This window comes from Hyperolius riggenbachi, chromosome 3, assembly GCF_040937935.1.
Source record: "Hyperolius riggenbachi isolate aHypRig1 chromosome 3, aHypRig1.pri, whole genome shotgun sequence".
Classification (NCBI taxonomy): Eukaryota; Metazoa; Chordata; class Amphibia; order Anura; family Hyperoliidae; genus Hyperolius; species Hyperolius riggenbachi.
Window position 1 is genome coordinate 64,405,530 of NC_090648.1, and position 26,975 is coordinate 64,432,504.

At 46.0% G+C, this 26,975-nt stretch overlaps 1 protein-coding gene across 1 annotated transcript in view; it reads right to left on the reverse strand.

The window, feature by feature from the left end:
- The window catches only part of LOC137560983 (uncharacterized), a 54,825-nt gene that overhangs the window by 20,197 nt on the left and 7,653 nt on the right, over positions 1–26,975 (reverse strand). The window contains exon 2 of the mRNA XM_068272180.1: positions 26,049–26,145. The gene's annotated coding sequence lies outside the window, so the exon portion shown is untranslated. The remainder of the gene's footprint in view (positions 1–26,048; positions 26,146–26,975) is intronic.

Below are 26,975 nucleotides of genomic sequence, written 5' to 3' on the forward strand. Positions count from 1 at the left end.
GCCGATGGCGTGGCAGATCCAGCTCCTTTTGCACGTCTTCCAGGCTCGCACAGGCTGCAGCCGAGCGCCGGAAGTGACGCACAACGTTCCTTGCCGTTTCCAGCAGTTCGCCCATCCCCTGGTAGGTGCGCAAGAACTTCTGCACTACCAGGTTCAGCACGTGGGCAAGACAGGGGATGTGGGTCAGGTTTCCCCTGTCTATTGCGGCAACCAGATTGGCCCCATTGTCGGCCACCACCTCTCCGACTCTGAGGCCTCTGGGGGTCAGCCAAATCCTCTCCTGCTCCTGGAGTTTGGCCAACACATGGGTTGCCGTCAGCTTGGTCTTCCCAAGGCTGACCAAGTGCAGCAGCGCTTGGCAGTGGCGGGCCTTCACGCTGCTGCTGAGGCGGGGGGTTTGGCCAGGTGTGCCGGAGGATGGCAGAGGATCGGAGGAACCTGCTGCAGTTCCCCTGACCCTGCGGGGTGGCACCACCCACTGTGTTGCTGCTGCTGCTTTGCCCGCTGCTGCTCTCCCATCCTCACCCCCTTCCACCAAGCTGACCCAGTGGACAGTGAAGGACAGGTAGCGGCCTGTCCCGAAGCGGCTGCTCCAGGAGTCCATGATGACGTGGACCCTTTCACCAACCGCGTGCTCCAGCCCTCGCTCCACATTGGCCATCACAAAGCGGTGCAGTGCAGGAATGGCCTTGCGGGAGAAAAAGTGTCTGCTGGGGAGCTGCCAGTCTGGGGCTGCGCAAGCAAGCAGCGCACGAATGTCGCTCCCCTCCTGCACGAGCGTGTACGGCAGGAGTTGGGAGCACATGGCCCGTGCCAGCAAGCCGTTCAGCTGCCGCACGCGACGGCTGCTGGGAGGCAGAGCCCTAACCACCCCCTGGAAGGACTCGCTCAAAAGGCTCTGGCGTGGCCTTTTGCTGGCACGGGAATCAGCAGACACAGCGGAGGAGGCCACTGAGGACTGGCTGCCAGAACAGGCCTCAGTGTCGGCGGCAGGAGTTGCAGAGGGGGGAGGAGCAGTGCGTTTCCGCACTCCTGCTGGTGCTGCTGGAGGAGCAGGAGGGCGGGTGGCTGCTGTTGCTGCTGCTGCTGAAGGCTGTGCAGTGATGGGTGTGGTGCCACTGCCAGCACCAGATGCCTTCAGCCTCTGGAACTCCTGATGCTGGTGGAAATTTTTCGCAGCAAGGTGGTTGATGAGCGAGCTGGTGCAGAACTTTAAGGGGTCTGCACCTCTGCTCAACTTCCGCTGACAGTGGTTGCAAGTGGCGTACTTGCTGTACACTGTGGGCATGGTGAAAAAGCGCCAGATTGGTGACAGAAACATCCCCCTACGGCATGGAAGCGCTGCTGCCTGTCTCCCTGTGGTGGTTGGGGGTGGGGCTTGGGGGGCTTGGGTGCGGCTGGTGGTGGTACTGGCAGATGCTGCTGCTGCTGCTGCTGAGCCTGAGACACCAGCAGGCTGTGGGACCTGCCTACTGCTGCTGCCAATGCTTGCAATGATGCGCCTCCTTGCAAGGCCCACAAGAGCATCCTCCTCCTCCTCCTCAGAGCTGCTGAGGACGACATCCCCTGGAGGTGGTGGCACCCAGTCTCTGTCTGTCACCGGGTCATCAACATCCTCCCCCTCCTGAAACATGTCCTGCTGGGATGAGGACCCCCCAAACTCCTCTCCTGATGCATGGATGGGCTGCTTGACTGTCGCCACAGTCTTGCTGTCCAATCCCTCATCCCCCAAAGTGCCCATCAGCATCTCCTCCTCAAGATCGCCAACAACAGCAGACAATTTACTCATGATGCCTGGGGTCAAAAGACTGCTGAATGACAGGTCGGCGAGTGACAGTGAACTGGCCTCCTCCCCAGACCCTGCTGGGCGGCTGCTGCGAACAGGGGTGGTGGTGGTGAGGGTGGAGGCCTCAGATGCAGGGCTGCTCATCCTCCGTCATGAGTTGCACCACAGTGTCTGCATGCTTTTCCTCAATGGGACGTTTCCGACCCGGCTGGAGGAAAATCGGAGCAGGTGCTACACGCTGCTGCTGCTGTGTCTCTGCAGCGTGAGTTGCAGATGCTCCTGCTGGGCGGCGCCCAAGGCGTCCACGGCCAGTGGCTATGGGAGGAATGTTAGCCACTGACGCTGCTGCTGCTGCTGCTGCGGAACTGTGCATGGTGGCGCGCCCGCGGCTTGCCACAATGCTGCTCCCTCTCCTCCTGATTCCCTTGCTGCCCTTCCCCTTGCCCAAACCGCGCTGGCTGCCACTTCCAGACATCTTCGATGTTTTGGGCGTATAGACAAAAGTTTTTTAAAAGGGCGGGTGAAAAGTGGGGTACTTTAATGGAGTGGGTTGGTGGGTGAGGTGACTGAGTGAGTGTCCCTAGTACAGTAAGTAAGTAGTAACAGTCAGGAAGTACAACTAGCAGTTACAATAATCAGTAGTAATCACAAGTAAATTTAGTGTGTGTACACTACAGACAGTGAGTGCACGCACGCGCAAACACGCGCAGGAGCTAGCCTATGAACAGTGACTGAGTGAGTGTCCCTAGTACAGTAAGTAAGTAAGTAGTAACAGTCAGTAAGTACAACTAACTAATTACAATAATCAATCAGTTATCAGAAGGAAATAGAGTGTGTGTAGTGTGTACACAGACAGTGAGTGCACACACGCAGGAGCTAGTAGCCTATGAACAGTGACTGAGTGTCCTAGACTCCTAGTACAGTAAGAGTAAGTAGTAACAGTAAGTACAACTAACTAATTACAATAATCAATCAGTTATCAGAAGGAAATAGAGTGTGTGTAGTGTGTGTACACAGACAGTGAGTGCACACACGCAGGAGCTAGTAGCCTATGAACAGTGACTGAGTGTCCTAGACTCCTAGTACAGTAAGAGTAAGTAGTAACAGTAAGTACAACTAACTAATTACAATAAGCAATCAGTTATCAGAAGGAAATAGAGTGTGTGTAGTGTGTGTACACAGACAGTGAGTGCACACACGCAGGAGCTAGTAGCCTATGAACAGTGACTGAGTGTCCTAGACTCCTAGTACAGTAAGTAGTAACAGTAAGTACAACTAACTAATTACAATAATCAATCAGTTATCAGAAGGAAATAGAGTGTGTGTAGTGTGTACACAGACAGTGAGTGCACACACGCAGGAGCTAGTAGCCTATGAACAGTGACTGAGTGTCCTAGACTCCAAGTACAGTAAGTAGTAACAGTAAGTACAACTAACTAATTACAATAATCAATCAGTTATCAGAAGGAAATAGAGTGTGTGTAGTGTGTACACAGACAGTGAGTGCACACACGCAGGAGCTAGTAGCCTATGAACAGTGACTGAGTGTCCTAGACTCCTAGTACAGTAAGTAGTAACAGTAAGTACAACTAACTAATTACAATAATCAATCAGTTATCAGAAGGAAATAGAGTGTGTGTAGTGTGTACACAGACAGTGAGTGCACACACGCAAGAGCTAGTAGCCTATGAACAGTGACTGAGTGTCCTAGACTCCTAGTACAGTAAGTAGTAACAGTGAGTACAACTAACTAATTACAATATTCAATTACAATAATCAATCAGTTATCAGAACTTGGAAATAGAGTGTGTGTAGTGTGTACACAGACAGTGAGTGCACACACGCAGGAGCAGCTAGTAGCCTATGAACAGTGACAGTGAGTGTCCTAGTACAGTTACAGTATATAACTACAATACTAATACAATCAGTAGTAAAGGACAGCAGAAATACTGGTATAGAATAGAGAGAAATAAACAGAGGACAGGAGGACAGCTGCCCACACAGGCAAGGCCCTGAGGCCTAAAGCTGTAAGCCTGCAGCAGCTGGCCTGTCTCTATGTAACACAAAAGCTACTAACTAAAATACAATGTCTAACTAACTAACTAACAACAATATAGGTGTGTATAGGAGGTGTATGTGAGCAAAAACGCTAGGTAAATGACCACAATAAAGCTCTTGCTAAGCCAAAGCACAAAGGAGCAACTCTCTCTCTATGCAAGTCTCAGGCAAGGACGGAGAAACGTAACATGGCGGCCGCTATTTATAGGGTAGGGGCTGGCCAGGGTCCCCCTCTGTGATTGGCTGCCGTCAGAGGGCCTGGGAGCCCTCTGATTGGCTCTAAGGACATCAATCTGGGCTATGACGCTATTCGAGCTCGGTACCGAGCTCAAATAGCGCCGTTTGCTCGAATAGCTCGAATAGTGAATGGGCTATTCGAGTGTACTCGAATAGTCCATTCGAATAGCTACAGCTATTCGGAGCTCGAATACCGAGCTCGAATAGCTGGAAAAGAGCTCGAATATTCGAGCTACTCGAATATTCGAGCTCTGCTGAGCACCACTGCTCCTGATCCTGTGTCTCTAATACTTTTAACCCTAGACCCTGCAGCAGATCAGGTACTCTGACTTCAAGTGAATGGCAGCTCTTGTTCGGTACATTTACCGTCATTTTCCGATCTCAATTTTTCTTGTTGTTTCAGCTGACTCTGAAGGCAACATGCAGCTTCCAGGGTCGCTTACCGCTGCAGCTCCGTTTCCCCCTGCGGTAGTGAAAACCGCTGATCGCCGCCGAAAGCCGTCAAATGCTTTTCTGCACACTTGCAGTAAAGCACTTGAGCAAAACCCCGCAGGACACCTGGTGGTCGCCCGTGTGAACTAGCCCTAACGGTACAATATTTTCCTCAGATGCGATCGTTTGATCAGATTTAGGACTATAGCCCACTAGAGCGATTACAGCGATTCCAAAAATCGCTATGCCAATGCAAGTGGAGGGAGGTGAGACCGATGGGACGATTGTTTGATTTTTCACTTGCAGCATTTTTTTAATTTCGATTCTATGTTATGTATAGGATTGCCGCAAAATAGCTTTGTAATCACTGTACAAAAGCGATTTTGCATCGATTATACTTCCCGAAAACCCCCCTTAAAAATTGAAATCACAAACACTTTTGCAATCGCTTGCACTCTAAAAAACGCTGCTTTACAAATCGCTTGCACTCTAAAAAACGCTGCTTTACAAATCGCTTGCAAAATGGCTACGCGTTAGCGATTTCTAGTGGGCTTATATAATCAAATTGTACAGAAACCCACACAGTATGTGGAGAAAAAAATCTGAAGAGAGAACATGCCCTAACTGACCCGTTAATGGAAATAATCGACTGAGGCGTCTGTTATGGACCATAAGGTGAGAAGCTAGTGTGGGTACGGCACCCAGCGCTCCTCACCCTGTTTGCTGGAAGCTGCACCATCATGGGCCGCATGCTATCCCTCCTTCCCGCCTCATAGTAACAGATGCTCTAGTTGGTACAGGTAATTGGTTCTCACACTACACAATATTCTTATTAGATTAGACAATAATTTGATTGTAATTTGTAATGAAAATTTACGAGAACCATGGCCTTTGTGATTGAAAATCGAATAAGAAAAAAGGATACGGCACTCAGGGGCTGTATACAGCAACAAACTGTATTGGAGTTTAGTGGGCACACGCTACATATATCTCGGGCGGAGCCCTTCCTCCTCCCAACCACAGTCCAATCAGGTATTATATACCTACCCCCAGGAAGTGATATAATATGCAAATACACTTCTGGGGGTGGGAATATAACACCTGTTCGGACTGTGGGTGGCACACTCGAGGAAGGGCTCCGCCCATAAAATGTAGTGTATGTCCATTAATGTAGCAAAAATGGAACAGGTGCGCCAATAACAGGATAAAATCATTTTAAAACGTTTAAAAGAGGAGGTAGCGGTGAACTTACCTCCCCAGTAAGGAAACACCAAATTGGATGATTGAATAGTCAACAACAAAATGTATTTATACTTTACAATGCAACGCGTTTCACAGGTTCAAACCCACTTCATCAGGCAATAACTGGAGCAATAACTAGTACTGGTCAGTGTAGCAGCCAAGCGCCTCTGTGTGTCCATTAAGCTCCAATACAGCTTGTTGCTGTATTTAGCCTCTGAGTGCTGGGGGGCTTTTTTTTCTTATTTGCCAATTGGAATACAGAAGTGGTGTACCTGTCGGATGCTGGTCACTGGCTGGCCAGTCAATTGCAGGTTGGTTTCCTATAGGTTTAAATATCCTGGTTATAACATAAGAAACACTTCCTATAGCCATATTGGTATGAAACCCCACCCTCCCACTTTAGCCTGGGCTTTTCATTATGCGGAATTTCCCCACCCCAGAGCATTCTGGGAGATCAGAGATCTTTTCTACTGGCTTTAAATCTTTCACCCGTCAGTACTAAAGATGTCGCCACCTGTGATAAATTGCAGAAAGTAAATCAGGGAGAGGAAAGATTTTGATGAAAAATGGGCAAAATGTTGGCTAAAGAATTTTAAAATGAATATTGTAAAAAAAATAAAAATAATTTTATTAATTATGTTATTCAAATGATTTATTTAAAGGAAACCTGTAATGACTTAAACAAAACCTGTAATGAAGAAAACCTCCCCTGGGGGGTAGTCACCTCGGGTGGGGGAAACCTCCGGATCCTATTGTGGCTTCCCCGTCCTTCTCGGTCCCACGGTGACGGTGAAACTCCGCCCGGAATCGCAGCGGTGTAAATATTTACCTCCCCGGCTCCAGCGCAGGCGCAGTATCGGCTCTCCGCACGGAGATAGGTGAAAATAGCCGATCTCTGTCGGGCCGCTCTACTGCGCAGGCGCAAGTCTCCTGCGCAGTAGAGCAGACCCGACAGAGATCGGCTATTTTCGCCTATCTCTGTGCTGAGAGCCGCAACAGCGCCCCCGCTGGAGCAAGGAGAGGTAAATAAATCAGCGCTTGTCAGGCTTGTCGAGGGAGGATTCTGGGACTTTTCGGGGGAGCCAGCGCTTGACAGCCTGCAGCTACAGCGGAGGGGGAAGCCTCATTGGGACCCTGAGGCTTCCCCCTCCCGAGGTGAGTACCCCCAGGGGAACTTTTTTTTTTGTTACAGGTTCTCTTTAAAAAGAAAAGAGTTTCCAGCTCCCTGCAGCCGCCCTGTGCCCTGTGCCTGTGACGGGTACTAAACCATCCTCTAGTCCCCCGCCGCACCGACTTGGTAAGTGAAACTTTTTTTTTTAAGTCATTACAGGTTTCCTTTTAATCTTGTCTAATATCTAGTGCATCTTGGTGTTCTGTCACCTCAATATTTGGAAGATATTGTTTACTTGGTCTACTAAAAGTTGGATAGTGTATACGCAGCAATAGATTTCAACAGAAATCTAATAGGATTGCAACCATGGATCCCCTTCAGTCTTTTCCAGCCCCGATCAATGGAGACTTTCCAACATGCCCAATCGAAAAACTGCCCTATACTGATCGAATTTGATCAAGAGGGAATATTAGGGGCAATAGATGCAAGCAGGTTTGATCAAAGTGACTGAATCGGCCTAGAACAAAATCGACACATGTACAGCCAGCTAGTGGGCAATGTGTTCTTACTAGAGGTATGCGGTGTGTCTGGCATTATTTCTGGGCACTGTCTACTGGGCAGAATTGTGTATATTATGATATAACGCACAGCTCATGCACTGCAGTCAATTTTGCCCTTTTAGTACCACACACTAAAATCCCTCCCTGCATGCCTTCCAGTAGAGTCAGTTCACATTGCATATGATGGGTAAGTAGCGCCTGTGGGTAAGTAGCGCTGTTCACATTGCATATTGCCTGAATTACGGGCACCAGGGCAAAACGGGCGCAGGGAAACTACCGATGGTAAAATATCAGTACATTTACCGACATTCTAATATTTACAGTGTTAATCTTCCATAGTAAAATATTAATACATTTTACCAATATTTTACCATAGACAAACCTTACCCCACTCTCACACAGAACTCTCCTCCCCGTCTCCTAACCCCCCCCCCCCCCCACACACACACACACACACACAAACACCATTCCTGACGCCTAACCCTTAAAGGATACCCGAGGTGACAAGTGACATGATGAGATAGACATGGGTATGTACAGTGCCTAGCACACAAATAACTAGGCTGTGTTCCTTTTTTCTTTCACTGCCTGAAAACATTAAATATCAGGTATGTCAGTGGCTGACTCAGTCCTGACTCAGACAGGAAGTGACTACAGTGTGACCCTCACTGATAAGAAATTCCAACTACAGTATACAACACTTTCCTAGCAGAACATTACTTCTGAGAGCAGGAAAGAGATAAAAAGAGTCAATAGTTTATAGATTTTAGCTCTGGCATACTTCAATGAATGTGTCATTGAGCAAAAACAATAAAACAGTTAAAACTTAAAAAGTAGATTCAATCATAAAATAAAACTGTGGAATATCTTAAATAGTCAATTTTAGGAGAAGGAAGATAGATACAATCGTTAATTTCATTAGTTTATTCTCACCTCGGGTGTCCTTTAACCCTCCCCCCCCCCCTCACAAACCCTGCTCCTGACACCTAACGCTTAACCCTCCCCCCCCCCCCCCAACAAACACACTCGCAAACCCCGATCCTGTTGCCTAATCCTTAACCCTTCTCTCCGCACATGTCATCCCCCCCCCCCCCCCCCCCACACACACACACAATATAGGGGGAATATAGTGGACGCCCGGAACTATGCAAAAAAGGTAAGGAAAGCCCCACAGAATCGGTAAATATTGGGCGCTGTCATCCATCGTAATGTCCGCTTTGGCACCAGCTAAAAAGCAGGAAAACTTGCAAAATCTGTAAATATCGGGCACCACTGTGTGCCCCGCATTTCCTCTTTGGCGATAGCGTTCTGATATTTTATATGGAAGTCAATTGCGGCGCCTGATTTGTTCAGTAGCCGGCTAGCCGCATGCACCCGATTTGACTGATACCCGGGATATGTATGCATTATCGTGTGCAATAACACCTACAGAATCAAGTTCCCACACTCGGTATCGTGTATAATATGAAAGTACCCTGAAGCAAACTTGGGCAATAGAAAATAACTGCATGACAATATTTCTTGTAATTGCCGTATCTGTTGCTAGATATGGTCTGTATTAGTCACTGCCACACACCACCTCAGTGTTTGTTTCTTTGGTATTTTCTCTCATAGCCTCTTGAGTACACGGTAATAAACTTCCAAATCCCCCTTCTGCCTGTATCTGAACAGGGAGACATGGACACTGCACTACACATCAGTTGTCCTGTCAGTTACAACTGACAGCAACTGATATAACAACAACAAAACATTTGTAAAGCGCTTTTCTCCCGTAGGACTCAAAGTGCATAATGTTGTCTCAGATCAGTACATAGTGATGTGTACAGGGGATATGTCAGTGGCGTAGCAATAGGGGTTGCAGAGGTTACGGCTGCATCGGGGACCTTGAGCAAGAGGGGCCCCGTAGTGCCCTCCCTCAACTACAGTATTAGAGTTCAAACCTGTAGGTTTGAACTCCAACCCATCCCTTCAGGAAACCAGGTGACCACCCCCGGAGTACCCCAGGCCCTTGCATCCACTCCCAGAACAGACTGTGTCTTCCCAGCACCAATCGCAATCCAGGTGTCTGATGTACACAAGCACCTCCGGAAGCTGAACCCCAGGAAAGCCTCCGGCCCGGATGGAGTGTCTTCTATGTGCCTGAAAACCTGTGCTAGCCAGCTGGCCCCTGTACTGACCTCTATATTCCAGAAATCCCTGTCGGTAGGCATAGTACCCTCCTGCCTCAAAAGGTCCACCATCATTCCGGTGCCCAAAAAACCAGGAGTAATGGATCTCAACAACTACAGACCCGTGGCCCTTACTCCAACTGTTATGAAGATTTTCGAAAAACTAATCCTCAAGCACCTGAAAGACTCTACTGATGCTCTCCTAGATCCACTTCAATTCGCATACAGAGCAAACAGGTCCATAGAGGATGCCATCAACACCAGCCTGGCATTCATCATGGAACATCTGGACAGACCAAACACCTACGCCAGGCTCCTCTTCCTAGACTTCAGCTCTGCTTTTAATACAATCTGCCCGAACATCCTGCACGACAACCTAGCGCGACTAGGGATTGATCTTACGCTGTGTGCTTGGGTCAAGGACTTCCTCACTAACAGGACGCAACAAGTCAAACTCGGCAGCTGCCTCTCCCGAGTGAGGACCACAAATATTGGTGCCCCCCAAGGATGCGTACTGTCTCCGATCCTTTTCTCCCTGTATACAAACAGCTGTACCCCTACTGCCGACCGTGTTAAGGTCATCAAATTCGCAGATGACACTACCATCCTTGGCCTCATCGACAGTGATGACGAACGGGCCTACCGCAGCGAGGTCGAGCGTATCTGCAACTGGTGTAAGGACAACAATCTCGTCCTAAACGCAGCAAAGACTGTCGAATTGGTTGTGGACTTCAGAAAGCGCCTCCCCCCTCTAAATCCGGTCTACATCGAAGGCACCGAAGTCACAAGAGTATCAAGTGTCCGCTTTCTGGGCACCACCATCACCAATGACTTGAGATGGAGCGAAAACACCACTAAATGCCAAAAGAAGGCTCAGCAACGGCTGTTCTTCCTAAGACAACTAAGGAAGTTTGGTATGCCGCAGGAGCTGTTGTCAAGTTTCTACACGGCAACCATCGAGTCTATCCTTTGCTCCTCCATCATCGTTTGGTACGGTGGAGCCACGTCTAGTGACAAGTACAAGCTACAAAGGGTCATAAATGCCGCGGAAAAGATTATTGGTACTCCCTTACCACCACTGGACCTCCTCTATGAATCCAGGATGAGAACCAGGGCAAACAGGATCACGAATGATCCTCGCCACCCCGGCAGTCACTTCTTCAACCGCATGCGCTCAGGCCGTCGCTACAGATCTATTCCCGCCAAAACTTCCAGGCACAGAAACTCCTTCTACCCTCAAGCAGTGCTCCTTCTGAACTCCAACTGTACTCGTGCACAGCACACAGCGTAGCCCCCTAGGATGACTGTCACCTAGGCCAAAATAGCTTGTATAGTCTTATTTTATGTTTGCTCATTGCATGTTTGCTGTTTTTGTTTTGTTTTTTGCACTACTATGGTCAATGACTTTCTCTTTGTAAATTTCTTCTCTCTTTATTTTCTCCCTGCACTATGCACTTGTACTATACTACATGCCGATGTGTACCACAAACAATTCCGGGTGCGGCAACCACCGCACTTGGCGAAATAAATATGATTCTGATTCTGATTCCTTATTGGTCCTGTGTTTGTAATAATCACTTGTATAGATGCTTTGAATAGTGGTAATCATTAACAAGCTGTTCCCCATCCCCTTTTTGCACCTCTGACACTGTAGTTGCCATTGGCAGGTTTTGGCGCACCATAGCATTTGTTATGTATAGAGTGCTTGAAAGGCCCCATGAGAAACTCGCATCGGGGCCCATAGCTACTTAGCTACACTGGGAAATGTTATGTGATCATAAATGCCAGACTAAACAGGTGGCTTTTCATTTAACCTCCATAGCGGAATGCCTGACACTGTGTCGGCATACCGCTCTCTGTCCTCAGGAGTGCCCCAGGCTGAATTAATTTGCAGTAATAGCTGCAAAACCTTTAGCAACCACTAGGCTAGCTAGTAAAAGTGTCCGGCACCCCCCGATCCTCTGCGATCCCCCCCAATCCCCCAGTTTATACATTACCCTGCCTGGATCCAGTGATCGCGCAGCCTCCCCCAGGGCCGGATTTAGGCCAAAGCCACCTAGGCCATGGCCTAGGGCACCACAGGAGCAAGGGCCCCAAAGCAGCAGGATAAACTGGTGCAGCATTTTCAAGCTTGCAAATGCTCCAATGCAGGGAGATCAGGTGAGCGCCTGACCATGGTACTCTACTGCTAGCCACCTGTGCTGCTAGCCACCATGCTCTCCGTACATGTTTGCATTGCGGCCAGCGGCTATGGACTTGGGCAGCACTGGAAACGGAAAGGAAGAGGAAGCTTCTGCACTGGAGACGAGTGGTGAAATGACTGGCTACCTATACTGAAAGGGGGGGGAGGGGTCATCTCGCTACCTATACTGGACTGGAGGGAAGGGGGAGGGGGCATCTCGCTACTTATACTGAACGATGGCGGCTGGTGACAGTGGCCTTGGGTGGTAAGGAGTACAAATCCGGGCCTGGCCTCCCCACACAGCTCCGGTCTCTCTATGGGAGGATCGGGTTTGCGCATGACGTCATGTGTGAACCTCCCCATGGTGAAGACCGGAGCTGTCCGGGGAGGCTGCGCCAATCGCTGGATCCAGGCTGGGTAATGTATAAACTGGCTGGATTGGGGGATTGGGGGGTGCCGGACAATTTTACTAGCTAGCCTAGTGCTAGCTAAATGTTTTGCAGCTATTACTGCTAATTAATTCAGCCTGGGGCACAAAGTATCATAACCTCCTGAGCGGCGTAAAGCTCAGGAGGTTAAATGTGTCCAGGGTTGGAGCTGTCCTGATTACGTTTGGCAAGGCATTCCACAGGGTAGGAGCAGCATGACAGAAAGCTCTGTCTCCAAAGGTTTTTAGTTGAACTCTGGGGGTGGTCAGGTTATTGGATCCTTTTGATCTGAGGTTGTGAGAGGTGTGACACCGTTGCAACAAATCCTTAAGGTATCCGGGGCCTAGGCTGTGTAGGGATTTGAATGTTAGCACTACAATTTTGAAAAGGATTCTCCATTTTATGGGTAGCCAGTGGAGTGAGTGATGGATTGGTATTATGTGGCAATGCCGAAGCAGTCTTTCGGCAGTATTCTGTACTAGCTGCAGGCAGTGTAGGTATTTACATGGAAGGCCTGCATAAGGAGCATTGCAATAATCCAGCCGTGATGTGATGAAGGCGTGAGCTAGGGTTGGAGGATCCTCTGAGGGAATGGGGTGCTTAATTTTTGCAATATTCCTTAGGTGAAAGAAGGAATGTTTCACTACAGCTGAGATTTGATTCCTGAAGTTTAATTCCCCATCAAACAGTAAACCCAAACTACACACTATGCACAGCTCTAGCTTGGACCCTAACCCTAACTCTATCATGTTCTCAGTGTATAGTTCAGATATGCTTCACGGTACATGAGCCAGCAACTGCAGGATTAGATTTATGTTCGATCCTCCACGATCCGAATACTGGCCAGATCCATCTTAAAGAGAAACCGTAACCAAGCATTGAACTTCAATCAGTAGCTGATATTCCCCTTTCCCATGAGAAATCTAATCCTTTTCTCAAACAGATCATCAGGGGGCTCTGTATGGCTGATATTGTGGTGAAACCCCTCCCACAGTGTAATGTCAGGACCATGGTTCTGACATCACACTGTGGAAGCCTTGTTGCATTGTGGGAAATAACAGCTGTTTACAACTGTTTTCAACTGGCAAAAAAGCAAGCAGCATCTCCTTGCACTGAAATCACCTGTTAGCAGTAAAAATGTCACCATTTGATAAATGTCAGAATGTAAATCAGGGAGAGGAAAAATTTTACAATGGGCAAACTCTGACTAAATCATTTATACATAGTTATTGTAAGAATGAAGAACTTTTTTATTACATTATTTTCGCTGGAGTTCCTCTTTAGGTTTGAAGCTTCCCAATAAAAATATTGATAAGGGAATAGTGATTGAATCTCCTATGAGAAAAAGAAAGTACACCCTCTGTTAGTTCTTAGATTTGCAAATCAAAATATAATAATAAAAAAATATAATAATCTGTTCTGGAGTTCTGAAATTATTTAAAGGTCGAATGAGGCAGGGGAAAAAGTTGACTTTTATTTACCTAGTTGTTGAGGTCGCTTGGTCCCCACTGTTACTCCACTGCCACCCCAATTAAAGACCGGGGCCAGGCCCGGTTGTGCACTATGGCGGGATTGTTTTGCGTATGTGCAGTTAGAAGTCTTTGCAAACTGTGCAAACTGCACAGAATACTTCCAGCTACAGGAGCACGATCGAGGAGACGTGTGCCCAGGACAGTGCATGTGCCATAGTTTGTGACCTGGGTTCAAGACTTAAATTGTGGCAACAGTGGCTGGATAGTGTACTGGTTAAGGGCACCGCCTTTGACATGGGAGACCAGGGTTCAAATCCTGGCTAGAATCAGTACCTATTCAGTAAGGAGTTCAAGGCAAGACTCCCTAATTCTGCAGGGTGGCCTCTTGAGCGCGTCCCAGTGGCTGCAGCTCTTGAGTGCTTTGAGTCCGACAGGAGAAAAGCGCTATACAAATGTTCAGATTATTATAACAGTGGAACAACAGTTCCAAAGTGGAACCCAGAACAACAGTAGAACCCAGAGGACACAATGCAACCTCAAAGACTACGAGGGACTGGAGGAAGCTTCATGTAAGTAAAATTGAACTCCCCCCTCCTCCGTCTTAGGTTTCCATCTGTGGAACAATTAACGTTTGCCCGAAACTGGGTCATGCAGCATGACAATAATGCCAAGCACACAGGCAAACCTACAAGAAAATGGCAGAAAAGGAATCAATGTGTTGCAATCGCCCAGTCAAAGTCCAGACCTCAACTCAATTGAAATGCTGTACAGACGCTCTAGCAAAACGACTGTTGCTGTGTAGGGAGGAGGTGGAACATTATGTGTCCCATGGCGTGGTGAGAAGGAGAACCATGGAGTTGGTTGGGGGCCATTGTCACACACCAGAAAGCCCTTATACTCTTGCTTGATTTCTGCCCAGGACAATTTTGAACAGCCCCCTCGGCCGAGTATCATGTAGCTTGTAGCCATAGACCCTGAACAATCATGCAGACCAGATGTTTGACTCAAGTCTGACTGTATTTGCTGCATGCTTGTTTCAGCTGAGTGATTTGGACATTACTGCAGCTTGAGTAACCAGCAGGATGGCAGGCGCCTGGCATTGTTTAAAAATAAAAAATATGGCAGCCTCCATATACCTCTCATCTCAGGTTGCCTTTAAGAATGTTTGTCTGATTGCTGCTCATCCTTCTTGATAACATAGTTCTGGCAGAGTCTGTTTTTCACTTCACCTCTTTTCCTACTAGTAAGAGAAATAACTTGTTGAGCCAAGTATTTCTTTGTATAGCTGCAATTCAGGGGCTGGAGAGTCCCAGGTTCGCATCCAAGCTAGGACGGCATCTGTATGGAGATTGTTGCACGTTCTTCCCATGCTTGCATAATTCATAGTCCAAACCACATCCTAAACTCATACTTCTTTGCTTGCCACTAAATAGGTGTTGGACTGTGGTGGGGACATTAGCACAGTCAGCGATGTGACTTGTTTGATGTTCTCTGTACAGCGGTATGGAAAAAAGTGTTTCTGTGAATAAATTGTATAGAAACAAGCAATGATACAGCTTAGTGTTACCAAAGACAATTCCATGGGCTCGATTCAGTAAACCGTGCTAAGTGTTAGCACGCATGTGAAAAGCCCTATATCACGCCTAAAGTTAGTTTATGCATGATAAATTAACATCTAAAGACTTTAGGCGTGATAACTAGGGTGCTAACTGGGTTAGCACCCTTTACTAAATTCAAATCGCGCACAAAGTCCCGTGCGCAATACTTTGCGTGCGCACCGTGAAAACAGCGCACCCGATGCGCCTATAAGGTTGCATTGGGTGCGACCTTAACATCGCACTGTGACGTTAAAGTTGCACCCAATGTGACCTTATAGGCGCATAATCGCACCATTTTCGTCGCACCGCGATGTGACATTTCGCGCACACCACGCTGTGTGCACGCAAAGTTTTCAGTGTGGGACTTTGCGTGCGATGTAAATTTAGTAAACAGTGCTAACCCAGTTAGCACCCTAGTTATCACGCCCAAAGTCTTTAGGCGTGCTAACTGGGTTAGCACCGTTTACTGAATCAAGCCCCATGAGTGCCAAGTTTGTCTTCAGTAGTCACGGAGGCAAAATAAATAAAAACTAGGTTAATTTACAAGATTCACCATGTCTCTACACAAGCAGTATCTTCACTCTGTGTTACTAGCTAGTGCAAAACAGGAACAAACGACCCACAACAGTCTAGATAATCCTATGCAGGAATACAAGTAGAAAAGTGCCATCTACAAGCCAGATATCTTTCTGGTAACCATGCTTGTAACCAAATTTTAAAGGCACTTGTATTGACCTCCATCAGAGATGCGCTGAGCCCCCCCAGGAACTACAAACGCACCTTGAACCCAAACAGAAGCTCTGCATATACACCAAAAGCATGGCTGTTAAGTGGGAGCAGCTGACCAGAAACGAATTACATTAGTACATAGCAAGGAAATGAGCAGCGCTACTTAAAAACAGACTAGTGCCTACCTGCAAAAGAGTGCAAGCCCCACTTGTGGGGTCGAATACACACCGAGCATACACATGACCTGTCTACCACTAGAGGAGGATGTTGGTTTCCATTAACAGCTTGTTTGTAGTTCCTGGGGGGGCTCAGCGCATCTCTGATGGAGGCCATTCGGAGGCGGCCTGGTGTTGCGCTGATCCACCTTTTGCGCAATTTTCAATTTTATTTGATTAGCCGCACCCAGGCTATGCATATACATAGGTTAGGATTTAGTTAGTGTTAGGCCCCTCCCATGGAGGATTGACTTCTTCGCAGTGGGAGGGACGAGTACTTAATAGGTTGCATGCAAGCTGTTAATGGAAACCAACATCCTCCTCTAGTGGTAGACAGGTCATGTGTATGCTCGGTGTGTATTCGACCCCACAAGTGGGGCTTGCACTCTTTTGCAGGTAGGCACTAGTCTGTTTTTAAGTAGCGCTGCTCATTTCCTTGCTATGTACTAATGTAATTCGTTTTTGGTCAGCTGCTCCCACTTAACAGCCATGCTTTTGGTGTATATGCAGAGCTTCTGTTTGGGTTCAAGGTGCGTTTGTAGTTCCTGGGGGGGCTCAGCGCATCTCTGATGGAGGCCATTCGGAGGCGGCCTGGTGTTGCGCTGATCCACCTTTTGCGCAATTTTCAATTTTATTTGATTAGCCGCACCCAGGCTATGCATATACATAGGTTAGGATTTAGTTAGTGTTAGGCCCCTCCCATGGAGGATTGACTTCTTCGCAGTGGGAGGGACGAGTACTTAATAGGTTGCATGCAAGCTGTTAATGGAAACCAACATCCTCCTCTAGTGGTAGACAGGTCATGTGTATGCTCGGTGTGTATTCGACCCCACAAGTGGGGCTTGCACTCTTTTGCAGGTAGGCACTAGTCTGTTTTTAAGTAGCGCTGCTCATTTTCTTGCTATGTACTTGTATTGACCTGAAGAAGCAGGCTGAGACCCGTGAAACGTGTTGTCTTTTTAATCGTGCTGAATAAATAATTTAATCTTTTTACATTAACCCTGTGGTTTGGGTTCTTCCATCTTGAGTGGTAAAGACACCCTCCCTCCACCATACTTTTGTTTCATTACATTACCTATTTTTGGGCGCCTCCACCCCTAGTACTATACATATATGAGTAGATAAATACTTGATCTACTCACATAACACATGTAATGTACTGTCCACCTTTTGATTTCAGTGAATTTTATATAGTAAATGAAGAGAATTATGTTCCTGGTGGGGGCCATGACTTTCGCCCACAGTTTAGGCTAACTCGTGATGTCATTCTTCCCTTAACTTTTTTTAACCATATTTTAAAGGCACTTGTGTTGACCTGAAGAAGCAGGCTGAGACCCGTGAAACGCGTTGTCCTTTTAATCGTGCTGAATAAATGATTTAATCTTTTTACATTAACCCTGTGGTTTGGGTTCTTCCATCTTGAGTGGTAAAGACACCCTCCCTCCACCATACTTTTGTTTCATTACATTACCTATTTTTGGGAGCCTCCACCCCTAGTACTATACATATATGAGTAGATAAATACTTGATCTACTCACATAACACATGTAATGTACTGTCCACCTTTTGATTTCAGTGAATTTTATATAGTAAATGAAGAGAATTATGTTCCTGGTGGGGGCCATGACTTTCGCCCACAGTTTAGGCTAACTCGTGATGTCATTCTTCCCTTAACTTTTTTTTCTTTTTTCCTCCAATCGCTGAGTCACCTCAGCCTTGCTTGTAAACACAAGTGAGCAGGGGATCAGGTTTCAGATAAGCAGCTAAGAAGGGAAATAAAGGGAAGAGGAGGAATGTATTATAGATTAAAAGAACCCCCAGCATGCAGCTGTTTGGCACTGACTACTAAAGGGCCAGTGCTCTTTAAGTATGTGATAACTTCAAATCATAACAGCAGAAAAAGTTTTGAAAGTTTTGAATGTAGGATTAGCATCTTTATCACTTAATACACTCAGACCAGTTGCTGTTGAAATTTTATTTTTATGGTGACACTCCCACTTTAAAGTGGTCACACATGTTAGAGAATAGATTATTTTTCAAGGGGTAGAATGACGGCCTTAATTATTATGGGGAGGAGTGGAATTGGTGCATACCTTTTAATGGAGAGGGCGGTGATGGCCACACTTATTGGAGGGTTGAAAGTAGGGGATGTTGGTGGCTGCATCTGTTGTGGGGGGTTGGGGGTGTTGGAAAAGTTTCAGTATTTGCTGGGGGAGGGCAATACAGGGGAGGGGCAGGTTGAGGTGACCACACTTGTTATGGGGGAGTTGAGGTTATGGTGGCTGAACTAGCTTTATGCTTCTGGGGGCCATCTAGTTGGGGGAGGGGGCAGGGCCAGATTTCTACTTTTTCTGCCCCTAGGCCAACTTTCTTTTGGCTCCCCTTCCTTGTGCAGCATCACTATCCCATTCCATAGGCATCCTTCTCTTCCACAAGCAATATCCTTGTACAGCATGTATAACTCCCTTGGGCAAAAACACTTTTTCTGTGCCTTGCTCCCTGTTTGACTCCTCCCCTTTCCATTCGCCCTCTCCTTTTCCATATGTTGCAACCCCATTTCTATTTTTAGCTGCCGCCCAAGGCCCGGGCCTTTGTGAACGTTCCAGAAATCCGGCCCTGGGAGAGGGGAGTAACACAGGAAGATGGGGGTCCATAAACCTTTGACTGAGGAGCCCAATGTCTTGTAATTATGCCCCTGACTGAAGTGATCATGAAAGATCATTTCGGGCCACAGAACTATAGCATGTTTAGAAGCTGTCATGAAAGCAGTTTCATTTTAAAAGGCAGGAATGTGAGCATTGCTATTACTATGACATTGCTCTATGCCGGGCTGCTTTCTTTATCTGACTTTAGTTCTGCTTTCATTTCCCCCAGAAACCACAAAGTTGTCCTCATCAGGGTGTCACCACCAGACCGACCAAGCACCGGCCGGGGAGAGAAGATGGGCCGCGGCGTCTGATCTGAGAGAATGTCTTGCTGTGATAAGAAAATCCCAACCTGGTTAAAACATTTTTTTTTGTTTTTAAGAAGGTGACACTTAACCACTCTGTGGATAGTTTTTATTGTCATCTGTGTCCCTGTTCCTGAGATTTTCCATCATCATCTGCCCTTATGACAAGAGTGTGCGAGCAATAACGCCAAATTTAAAACACCTGAGACCTTGTAACTGAGGAACCCTGAGGAAGGATCATGTGATCCTTTATCCCTCCGCCTTTTTATCACCAGTGCCACATCCACCATCCCCTTGCCATAATCCAGAGGCATAGCTAGGGACAAGGAAAGGTTTTGCTTGGGCGAAATGGTGTTTGGGCAAAATGGGCATGGCCATGCGTCAGAATGTGGTTGTGGTTATCACTGGCGTAACTACAAGCCATGGGACCCCCAGCAAAACTTTTATGGGGCCCTCTTAAAGTTCACAGCCGTTCCCTTGCCTCCCCTTGGTGAGTCTCACAGCAGAGGCGTATCTAGAGGGGTGCAGGTATGGCTTGTGCCATGGGCGCCACAGCACCATGGGCGCCATGGCTGCCTCCTCCTCCCTTATGCTTCACTACCATACTGAGGGATGCCTCTCAGGCATTTGTAGCTGCTCTTATACTGGATGACATCTCTCACTACCTATACTGGGAGGGTCTACTTATACTGGGGGACACCTGCCAAACCTTTACTGGGGGGTTACTTATACTGAGGGGAACCTCTCATTACCTATACTGAGGGACTACTTATACTGGGGGGATACCTCTTACCATTTATGCTAAAGAAGGCTACTTATACTGGGGAGACATCTCTAACTACATATACTGAGAGGGCAACATAACCATGGGTCTGCTTATACTGGGTGAATTACCTCTGGCTAGTGTTGGGCGAACAGTGTTCGCCACTGTTCAGGTTCTGCAGAACATCACCCTGTTCGGGTGATGTTCGAGTTCGGCCGAACACCTGATGGTGTTCGGCCAAACCGTTCGGGTTCGCCCGAACTACTAAATGCCCGGCCGAACAGGGCCGAACAGGGCCCCTGTTCGGCCGAACAGGGCCCTGTTCGGCCGAATACCGCCCCCCTATGGGGTCGCAGGCATAAGGGGGGAGCATGCCCCGATTGCGGGGGGGGGGGTCGGAAATTCCCCCCACCCCCTCCGCTAGCGCTCCCCCCTCTGCCCGCTCCCCCATAAAAAAGTTGGCGTAAAGTTAAATCAACAATATTTTGAAAGCGCTATTGTGGCGATACTAGTCTAGGTTAAAAACATATAATAAAGACATATAATGACATATGATAAAAAACAGTGAAGACAAAAGCAGTTATTAAGAAAACAGTTTTCACTGCTCAGTGTGCTAAATGAAATATTGTCCTTTGTCACAGGTGCGCTTCCATGTCAGCCGCGGCAGACTGTCAGCAAAATTTTCCAATATACAAGATAGCGCTCAACTGTGTCCTGTTTCCACCACCATACACCCCGTGTGGGATTGAACTCACCCAGCGAGTTTGACCACTATTAGACTGGTCAATAAGCGCCCAGCAATGTGCGACTCCAGCACTTTGGGGTTGCCAACTCCTCTTAGGACACGGTATCCTTAATGATGTATGCTGGTTGATGCGTACCTCATATAAAGAAGAAAGCTTCCATAGCGTAATTCAGTTACAAAACGTAAAATTTTATTAAAAAGTTACACTCACAATCTCGTTGCGGTTAATTAGGCACAGAGTTTGAAACGGGCTCTCCCCCGTTGCCTCCCGGGTAGGCTAGAAGGTGTAGTCCCGCTCTCGCCGCTGCTACCACATCACCGTTACTTCCTGGACGTCCGGCAAGCTCCACCCTACGCGTTTCGTCACTCCGAGTGACTCATCGGGGGCGTGGTTAGCTTGCCGACGTAAAGTTAAATATTACCGGTGGTGGCTGCTGCAGTGGCTGGCTGGCAGTGGTGTGAATGAGGAGGAGGAGTCAGAGTATGACGCGTTGAGGCCGGGCAGCGGGCGGTTCAGCGGTAGTACCCTTGTGGTACTTCCGCCCTTTCTCTGACCTCACGTCCTCTACTTGATGACGCATACGAGGGTACGCGTCACAAGGGTACTACCGCTGAACCGCCCGCTGCCCGGCCTCAACGCGTCATACTCGGACTCCTTCTCCTAGTCCTCACTCACACCACTGCCAGCCAGCCACTGCAGCAGCCACCACCGCTAATATTTAACTTTACGCCAACTTTTTTATGGGGAAGCGGGCAGAGGGGGGAGCGCTAGCGGAGGGGGTGGGGGGAATTTCCGACCCCCCCCGCGATCGGGGCATGCTCCCCCCTTATGCCTGCGACCCCATAGGGGGGCCATATTGCGGCATGTTCGGGTCCCCATTGACTTGCATTGAGTTCGGGGTTCGGGCCGAACATGCCGAACATCTGGCCCATGTTCGGCCTGTTCGGCCCGAACCCGAACATCCAGGTGTTCGCCCATCGGCTACCTATACTAGGGTGCTACCTCTGGTTACTTTTACTTGGGGATTAACTCTAGCAACCTATACTGGGGAGACTTGTATCATTGCATTATGGGACAAGGTGGTCTGATGGGGGGAGCTCATAATTTTAGTGTTTGCCATAGGCACTATGTCACCCAGATACGACCCTGTCTCACAGCCTGGGGATCCATCTTAAATGAGTCATAAAACAAGTGTGGCCATCATGTTTTTCACACCCATAAGGTGTAGCCAGCAAAACACCTGATCTGGGGTATCGGGGAGGGGCACATGTCTTTGTATTTTTGATTCTGTTGCTTGCATTTAGGGGTGGTCGTTCCTGGCTTGATTTTGCCCAGAGTTTTGCTATTTATTTCTTATTTATACATGAACTACTTCTCAGAAGGCTTAGCTAATCCAAAACAAGCCAGCCTCGTCGCCTAAAAAGAGAATACAAGCCTTTACTGTAAAAGTGTAACTGTCGGGCATAAAATCAAAAATCTATTTTTTATTTTTATCTGGTAAACAAGTAATAAGGATGCTAACCAGGCAATCCAAAAGTTAAAATCTCTATTACTTTTCTTGTTGATGAATGATCATTCCCCTGTTTACCTGAATTATTTGGTACACACAAAATTTGGTACGCAAAAAGGAAGTTGCAGGGCATGCTGGGTTGTCATCTTTTGCTTCTCTACTTCTACTTCTCTACTAGAGAAGCAAAAAAGGACAACCCAGCATGCCCTGCAACTTCCTTTTTGCGTACCAAATTTTGTGTGTACCAACTAAGAGTCAGATAAACAGGGGAATGATCATTCATCAACAAGAAAAGTAATAGAGATTTTAACTTTTGGATTGCCTGGTTAGCATCCTTATTACTTGTTTACCAGATAAAAATAAAGAATTGTTTTTTGATTGTATGCCCAACAGTTACACTTTTGGTTTTTTAAAATATTTTCAATTGCCCATTGTTGTCATTGGATGGGTGCATTCCTCACTACTGAAGACTTCTTTTGTCAATTTTGTGCAATTTTGTTTATTAAAGATTAAATATAAGAATATTTTTGGTTTCCAGAGCTCTATGTATTTTTGATTTCTCACCCTTGTAAAAATGCATGCCCTTTTCAATGATCTCCATGTGTAGTATTGTAAAATGTCATGGTTATAAGTCTGAGTCAGGTATATCCTAATAGCTGCAGAGTAACATATATACAGTAATCATACACCACATGACCACAAGTTCAAGTCAGGTCAGGTCAAGTGTTTACAGACATTGGCCAATACTTCTGTAGAAATGTCCTGGAAATTGCATCATATATCTCTTATCTTTTAACGTGTCTTTATTTGCTCACTAATGCATAAGCGTAAAATAAAACTAGTCACGTATACACATTTATACTGGGCTACATTTGCATTCTCAATAGGAATAGGTAGGAATCACATTTGCTACACATGTTTACATTTGTACAATCTTCAGTTAGGACTTGCCACACGGATCCATCTGAAAATGGCGCCTGCGAATAATGGCGCACGGTGTTGCCGCTAATCCGTTTGCCGCTTATCGCTATTTAACGTTAAAGCCTTATTGTTATTTAACGTTAAAGCCTTATTGTTATTTAGCGTTAAAGCCTTATCGTTATTTAGCGTTAACACAAAGAACCCTCTCTTTACCTATCCCTAACCCCTAAACCCCCCCTAGTGGTGCCTAACCCTAACCACCCCCCTGGTGGTGCCTAACCCTAAGACCCCCCTGGTGGTGCCTAACCCTAAGACCCCCCTTGTGGTGCCTAACCCTAAGACCCCCCTGGTGGTGCCTAACCCTAAGACCCCCCCCCCTGTTGGTGCCTAACCCTAAGACCCCCCTGGTGGTGCCTAACCCTAAGACCCCCCCTGGTGGTGCCTAACCTTAACCCTAACCACCCCCCTGGTGGTGCCTAGCCCTAAGACCCCTCTGGTGGTGCCTAACCCTAAGACCCCCCTGGTGGTGTCTAACCCTAAGACCCCCTGGTGGTGCCTAACCCTAAGATCCCCCTGGTGGTGCCTAACCTTAACCCTAACCACCCCCTGGTGGTGCCTAACCCTAAGACCCCCCTGGTGGTGCCTAACCCTAAGACCCCCCTGATGGTGCCTAACCCTAAGACCTCCCCAGTGGTGCCTAACCCTAACCTTGACAGTGTTACATTAAATTCATTCACATTTTTTGCAGTTAAATAACGTCTGCAGTTTGGCTTATGTAGGGCGCTATTGATAAATAACGTTACTGTGCGCAATAAGGTCTGCTGTTTGGCCCATGAACGGCACTATTGATAAATAACGTTAGTGTGTGCCACTATTGATAAATAACGTTAGTGTGTGCTGTTTTTCTTCTTTTTTCCCTGTGCGCCATTATTATGCAGTACTAATGATAAATAGCGATAAGCGTATCTTTTTAATGCGGCGCCATTTTTATACATAGGCGCTGTGCGCCATTATTCACTGATCCGTGCCACACTATGGGGTCGATTCAAAAAGCTTTTCTATTGAATTATCTCTCTTACAAATTTTTAACCTGACCCTTTAGGAGAGCTTGTTGTTAAATGTTGCTTCAAAAATGGCAATTTTAAATTTTGAGAAAATCTTCACGAAAATACTTTGTATTTTCGCAATATGTGAAGATGGGAAAATCTTTTTTTTGCTGTAAAAATGCGAAAATTATTTTTACAGTGAAAACAAGAAAAATTGTTTATTTTAAGGCAAAAAAGCTTGAAAACTTTGAAAAATCACAGACTTATTACAAAATGATTTTCAATGGCATTTTCATTCAAAAGTTGAATTTAACATTATTTTCGAGAAAATTAATGCGAAAAGAATATCGGTATTTTTGCTCATCACTGGTAAACAGATAAGGGTCCCTATAAGTGATGAGCCAAAGTTTTTGCGTTTTTGTAATTACAACACAAAATTTGCAATTACGACATGAAATTGTAAATCATGATTATGAGAAATTTTCATGTTAAATCAATTTTGTGTTTCATTTTGTGTTACTCGTAATTTTGTAATTTCATGTAAAGACAAGAAAATTACATGAAATTACAAAATTACACAAAATCATAATTTTGCTTTTATTTGAAAATTCATCCTGAAAAATACTCGCAGTTCTGAAAATTTTCATAATTCTGATTTTTTTTCCCCCAGAAATTTCATCATGAAAACAATCATAATGACAAAAATTATTACGAAAATTTGTGTATGGTCGTAATGATGCAAAGTATTATGTCATTTTTTGTGACTATGATTTTTCCGTTATGATAACAAAAATGATGCGAAATTTTACAAAATCGTAACTAGCACATTATGATCATCTCTAGTCCCTGCAATGAACTTTTCTCCTAATGGTGGCCATGCATTAGCAGATGGCCACCATACAGATAGATCCCTAAACCGGATTAGAGAGGGATCTATTACTGCCACACACTGCAAATAGACTTTCAAAAGATTTCATCTTGAAATCTATAAGAACAAAATCTATTGAACCACCGCTGCAGTACACTAGATGGGGGAGTCCTGGCAGGCCCCCAGGCCTCTCCCCATCAAGTACTTCTCTAGACCATGAAAAGTGTTGGAACTCACCTGTCCACCAACGATGCCCCCTCCTGTGTCAAAGTCACATAACATACATGGGTCATGGGGAGCAGGCACTCCCCTGCGGGGATGAAGACAGGACACAGGAGGAAGCACGCAAGTGGTCAGGTGAGGGTGCTCCACTGCCAACACTCTGAAGGGGCCTGGGGAAGCATTTTTGTTTAGATGGGGGAGACCTGGGGGGGGGGAGGGTGTTTGTCAATCTGCTGCTAATCTAGCGCAGCTACCAACATGCACCCAACCCAGCCCCTTTTGATTGAAGGATTTATGGGTTTGATTAATTTTAAGCCAGAACTTGATCAAATTTAAGATATAGCAGCCATGTTGGGAAAAATGATAATTGTATGGGCACTAGTGATGAAAGTAATCTACTTATTACGATTACGCAAAATTTTGCGTAAATTGTTGCATTTATGGCCGTACATAATTACGTTGTGGCCGTTTAATTGATCTGTAAACCATTTATAATTTTACATAATTTTCATGTAATTTTGTATCGACTAGGAATGGTCGGAAATGCAATTTCTGATTCTGCGGAAAATCCGATTTCCACCAATGCCAATTACCGATTCCGCAGATTTCCAATTGATTTCCGAGTAGCCTTTTTTGGGTTCTTTTTTGCATTCTCTGACTGGCCAACTACTTTGGAGTTTCTACATTCTCTGATTGGTCCAATGCTTCTGAGTTCTGTGATTGGGTAAAAATTACCGAGTTGCTGTAATGCAGTATTTACGCCAAAATACAATCTCCGAGTTATTTCAGAATTCTGAAGAGTACCTTTTTTTTGGTCATTTTTTGCATTCTCTGATCGTCCAAATACTTCCGAGTTGACTCTACATTCTCTAATTGGTCCAATGCTGGTTCTGTGATTTATCTGAAATTACAGAGTTGTGGTAATACTGTTTTTAGAGTTCCAATCGGAAATTTCAATTCCGCGAAATCCGAAAGAGCAGCCGTAGTGGCGACCCCATGCATGCTATTGACACCAAAATTGCTACGTATGTTAAAGAGAATACTTGGAATAGTGGGAAATAATCATAAATATTTTTTTTTTCAAAAAGATTGTAGTTTTTTTTATAGAAAATTGATTTTAAAAATGTAAAGGAAAAATTATTTTAAAACTGTAGATTTTCTGAGTTCAAAAACCTTTGCATTTTTAAAATCTTTTTTTGACTTGTTCCAACTCTTCTCCTTAAAGAGACACTGAAGCGAAAAAAAAATGATGATATAATGATTTGAATGTGTAGTACAGCTCAGAAATAAAACTTTAGGAGCAGAAACATAAGTCTAATATTGTTTCCAGTACAGGGAGAGTTAAGAAACTCCAGTTGCTATCTATGCAAAAAAGTCATTGAGCTCCATGACTTTCAAAGTTGCAGAGAGCTCTGAGTTCTGAAGGTTGTTATCTGAGCTGTTAGTCAAGGATTTTCTTTTTCTCTGCCAGAGGACAGGTCAATAGTTCACAGCCTGCTCTGTAAAAACATTTAGAATGCTGAGTAGTGTATAAACTGCACATATTAGAGAATGATTCAATGTTATAAAAAACACTATATAACTGAAAATAAAAATATGAGAATATTTTTTTTTGTTACTATTATTCTAGTAATTATCCGTACTACACAACCAATTCCTTATATCATTTTTTTTTCACTTCACTGTCTCTTTAAAGTGTGCCATAGCTGAGTAAAAATAAAAGTGTTATAC